The sequence below is a fragment of the Dermacentor andersoni genome, chromosome 8, assembly GCF_023375885.2.
Source record: "Dermacentor andersoni chromosome 8, qqDerAnde1_hic_scaffold, whole genome shotgun sequence".
NCBI classification, from domain to species: Eukaryota; Metazoa; Arthropoda; class Arachnida; order Ixodida; family Ixodidae; genus Dermacentor; species Dermacentor andersoni.
Genome location: NC_092821.1, coordinates 107,927,254 through 107,933,253, shown reverse-complemented (window position 1 = coordinate 107,933,253; position 6,000 = coordinate 107,927,254).

Genomic DNA, 6,000 nt, shown 5'->3' with positions numbered 1-6,000 from the left:
CATTGACTATCCCTTTTATGCTAAGTTTCAATGTGAACAAAAGTTTTATAAATACATCGCCGATGTATTTAACAACTCCTAGATTTCGTTGCAACACAAAAGTTTTCAGAAGGCTAGAGAAATTCTTTAAAATGCGGTGTTTCTCAGTGCTACATTAAAAGACTTTCCCCTCATGGTTACTGAGGCATTAGAAATAGCCCTTCTTGCACCGATGACGCGTGTCTTGGCAGGCCAAAAAAGTAATACAAGCGTCAGCGTCGTTTCGACTAAGTTCACGTTATCTCGAGATGCTGAATGAGTCGCATGTTAAACAAAGCAAACAAAATTGTGTGAAATTGCTCAAAATAAGGTTCACTGGCCGAACAACATGAATTATGCAATACTGACGCCATTGTTGGTCGCCATGAGGCGAGGTCGTGGTCATTGTTAGCATTCGCTCCTCCATGAGGCAGCATTAATGCGACGCGCGCAAGGCATGAAGACAAAAATGTTTGGAAGAGATGAATTGCATGATGGGTTTCGTTGGACATGTTGTCATGTTGTGGTGTTGTCCGCAACGGAAGTGTTCATTAGGACTGAATAATTAGAATTGACGGGAACGGCTACTTGTCGGTTGTATATACAATAAAAACAAAAAGAATGCAGTAGATTTATCACAAAAATAAATTCACGGTGGTTATGATTGGTTATATTGGCGGTGTTGCTGTAAAGGTGGCATCACCATCTGACGCAAAAGACATGATAACATTCGCTACTAACTCATAACGCTAAGAAAACAAGTTAGAAAACAGCAAAACGTAAATTCAAACCCAGGTTTCCCAAATATCAAAATGACGCTAGATATTAGAGGGGTGAGTACGGAAATACATATTTTTTTTTTCACCAGAAGGAAAGAACGCAAGCCGATCTATTGATTCTAGCAGAAGGTCTTTGAACGGAGGCGGCAACTGCCAACGAGTAGTTCATAGAGCAAATTTGTTGCAACGTGAATGCTGGATGAACCATTGTACGACGTTCAGACGTTTATAATGCGACAAATGAGAATAATTGAATTTGAGCATTCGGTTTTCTGGGCGACTCCATTAAGGGGGTCAATGCAGTCTGGACAACAGGTAGCACTATAAATAAATCAGCGACAATATATAGTCAAAATGTATGGTAAAGTTCACGGAAAGATATTCATTGGGAACAACGATCCTTTTTTGAAGACGCAGTAAACAAATGAAATAGGATTCCCCGAACAGAAAAACACGAAATAGTGCTTTATTCTTCGTACGCGTCCTTCTATTCGGCACCAAGTGGATGAGTTAAGCAGGATAAGAGTTAAAAGTTGGTAAAGGATATAAAGGCTAGTAACATCAAAGACTGTCCATAGTTCTTGGACATGGAGAAGAGGATTTGATAGTAAATCCAGGACTCGATGGTAGCAGCCACTTGTAAACAAATACATTTACCTAGTGGTGTTAAACAAAAATGAACTTTAAATCTGGAAGAGAATAGCAAATAACGCATACAAATAATGATGCTTACACTAGCGGTATTTCTGTTTCTTAATTTACACGAGCCTGCATACCAGAAGATGCGTGAACCATTGTCGACCAAAAAAATTATTTGAACTCCTGGTGAATATTGTCCCGTATCGCGTACCACTGGATTACCAGCCGCACGTGTAATACAGCTCGTTGGCATAATTTCACTGAATCGTCTGGACGGTTACGCTGCTAAGTATTCCATGCGCAAGGTAGCTAAACGTTTTGTTTCAGTGAGGCGTATCGAAATGTTGTGATGCTTACGTAGCACAGTGTCTGCTTCTTAATTGAGTGCTTGTTTATTTAGTTCTTGGCAGTGTTTACGTTTCATTGACGCCAGTTCGACCAACTTTCGTCGGGGGTATGAGCGGTGTGTTTACTATACAACAGCAGCAGCGCTGTGGAAAGAGGACTGTCTAGTGAGTCTCGTGCGCTGTAGGCTTCAGTATGTGACTTAGTAGGCTCTGATGGTTGAATCGCACATTCTTCACTAGGTGCGCCATCTACACGGCACAAGTACATGCCACAACCTGTTGTATTTGTGATCTGCCTCCTTCTGTTAACGGTCTAGGACACACATGGTATGATAATGTACTACATGAGGAAGTTATCTGCAAGTGCCACAATAAAAAATTATCAAATCACTGCCACAAGAAAAGATGTCGCACGTGTTTTGACAACTTCTGTGCGTGATGCATGTTGCGTAGTGACGGCATTGAACTACAGAATATGGTTCTAAACAAGGTATCATATTTCTGTCACTTCAAAACACTATGGTAAGCATCGTTAAATTGCAGTAGCAAAAAAAAAGCTCTTATATTTATAGAGATTAAGTATAGTAAAACGTACTTCTTCATATAACAAGAATGGTCAGCCAAAAGCTGGAGTTAACTGAAATATTGCGTGAAAACTACAATATATGTCGACAAAAATGCGGCATAACTCATTGCATTATGACTGTCGATGGAAATACGAATAACAATGGAGCAATGACGCGACAATTCATACTGGTGAAGTCACGCATAGTGGCAGTTATGAGACTCGTTGCTTCCACTATACGCCACAGGCTTCGCTACGGTTACTTTGATGTGGCACTCACTTGCCAACGTCGCCTGTGAGCGTGCAGGCGTGATGACGATTGTTTCGCATCGAAGCAGTAAAGATGGAAAGACAAAGCGTGATATCGATTGAATGACAAAGGCGTGTCACGACGACGGTATACGCCGACAATGAGATGTCGTCAGTCAAATTATGACCATACCATAATGACGACAGCGGGACGAAAACTGCATGAGGACACTGAGACGATGACGACTTTATTGCCACAATAGTATGACAACAATGATATGACAACAAATCCTTGGTAGCTTATGTGTGACGGTGACGCACTGACGATGATGTCATGGCAATGGTGGCATAATCCCGACTGAATGACGACAGCACGATTGCGATAGAATGACGAACAAGGAATGACGTCTGTGAATCGATCGCGACGACGACCGTATGACGAGAATGGCATAACGATGCTGAAGTCATGACATTGCTAAACAACAACGTGACGACGGCGTCATGACATGAATAGTATGAAGATGGTGGCATGAGGAAAGGTGGATGTTTAAGTCACAATAATGACGATGATGCGACCGCGATGGCATCTGACGACGGTATGATAACGAAAGTATGATGACGACTGTATGACGATCATGCAGTCACGACGATGGCATGACAACTGCCTGAAGACGATGCACTGACGGTGCGTGTCAGTAACAATCACGTGACAATGATTGCGTCACGAAACCTTTATGACGACGACAGCATGAAAATTACGGCAGATGAGAGTCGGATGACAAAGGTACGATGACGGCGATGGCATGCTCATGGCAGCATTACTACGACAATCTGACAATGGAGGCATGTTAAGGGCGTAATTATCACGATTTAATGAGGATAGTATGGTCACAGTGCAATGATGAATGAAGAATGACGTCGGCGTAATGAGGAAAACGACATGATGACGATGCATGTTAATAATGGCATGACGCTACTACAGTGATGATACTCATAAAACGGTTGCGTGACGACAACCAACGGCATGACGACTGCGTGTGTTGGGTGAGAAAGCTGTAATGACGACGATGCGATGATCACGACTGCATCTCGGCCCGGAACCCACATGACCCAAGCTAATGACCCAAGCTATCAGACTGCGTGAACCACAGGGTATGAGTAGGTGTGACGACGGCATCGTGACGAGAGTCACACAACAAAGCTAAAATGGCGATGATTGCGAGGCCATGACGGCATCACTATGGGGAACCAGCGCTGGAGTTTTCACGGCGCCTGCAGCGCCGCCCTGGCGGTCAGAACGTGCACAATGCAGCCTCCCCCGCGGACGAAAATTGCGTTGCGTGCCCTTAAAGTCGAAGGAAAACAAAAGGGCGCCGACGATACTGTTGCGTATACAAGTACCACAACTAAGTCGGGATGAGGGAGGATGTATCCTTCTGCGTTTTTCCATCTAAACCCTACGAACAAGAACGGAGGCGGCGTTGGATCCAAGCAGTCAGGGGAGCGGAGTAAGCTCCCGTCTTGTCGCCCTGTCAAGCGGTGTCGGGCTGGTTTCTAAATCAAATTTTGCCTTTATCCTTGGTTTATTCGATAGTGAAGACGGTCAGCCATGGCAGACAGTACCAAACAGCAGAGTCTGCTGTCGGTATTTCGTCGGAAACAAAATGAGCAATAGCATGCACCATCCGGCATATGTACCATTTTTCCTTCGCAATGCCACCGCCAAGCCCCTTCCAACGCCACCGCACCGAGTGAACGATACGAAAGGTAAAAATTATCCATTCATTGCCAAGAATTATGTAGGAGGGAAGCTGCCTTGTAATACGAGTTGTATGCGCATAGTGTATGTGCATAGTGTATGCGAGTTGTATGCGCCGCCTATCCAGCGCTGGTTCCCCATAGCATTGTGAAAGCGATTGCATGACGACTGTATAGCGACGATGGCCTGAAGACGACAGCATGACGAGTGTCAGGTGACAAACCTGGAATGACGACTATGAAGCGACCACGAAGGATTCAAATCCACAAGGTCTTACTTAAAGGCCCAAGCTATCGCACAACTTAGACCAGTGGGTCGGGATAGATGGGGAGACGTTGATGGTATGACGAGAATAAGATATCACTGAGATTGACGGACGACAATAGAATGACCACAATGCATTAAAACCAGGAGAACATACTTGGTATCCCTAGCTGGTAGACGACGTAGTCCATAGGGCTGGCGTAATAGGACGGACGGACGGACGGACGGACGGACGGACAGACAGACAGACAGACAGACAGACAGACAGACGGACAGACAGACAGACAGACAGACAGACAGACAGACAGACAGACAGACAGACAGACAGACAGACAGACAGACAGACAGACAGACAGACAGACAGACAGACAGACAGACAGACAGACAGACAGACAGACAGACAGACCAAAACAGCTATGGTAGGAAAATGTAGCTATTTATTTTGAAATCACACAATGTTATTCCAATTTGTAGCTATGATGATTGCGACAACAGTGAAGGACAAACCAAGCATAAAATTTTTAATAATAGATTTTCATCCGCAGGAATAAAATGTCGTGGTCAAAAATCAAGCAGTATATGTACCTACAATGTCGCTCATGTAATGAAGTGAGAAGATATGCTTCTAATAAACTGCACAATAACAAGCGCTGCAAGAAAGGGAAAATGAAATGTACTTCCAGGAGGGAAGGTAGACAAGTAAGCAAGAAAAACTTAGCTACAAGGGCATGGCCATTGAAAGACGCGTTGATGGCAAAAGCTGTGAGTGAAGGTGAAATAACTGTTGGTTTCTAAGAGCACGGCAAGGATCATGCATTGGAAAACTTGCAGCCATCTACTGTAAATTCCTCACGGCTTTAAATATACGAAATGCTTGGAAACATGGAAAATATAATGGATTATGAAAAAGTGATTGCCCCTATTTTCATTACCCAATATAAGGTACATACAGGTAATTACTCATATAGGTACTATTGTACGTACCTTACAATATTTTTCCACTTATTCCCTACCCCAGTTCAGAGATTTGTCCCATTGCAGCACCACACTTGAAATGCCACTCTAATGCAATTCGTCAGGCTGATTTTGAAACCACAGACATATTTTCATTCCTTTTTGCGGACTCAAAACAGCGCTACCTCACACTTCTCAAAGCGAGACACCTTTCGCTACACGTGGGCTGTATTTGCCGGTGAATTGCCATGGGCGTTCGTCCCTTGCTCCACAAAAGCAAATGACACATCGTTGCTCGTGCGCCGTGGAGGTGTGAATCACAACCACCATCTTCAACTGACAACGGTGCCGTGCGACAAAGCTACCGGCAGATAAGGCCGCACCGGTAGCCGTTCGATGCCAAATCCGTTCGATGCGTTAGAGGTA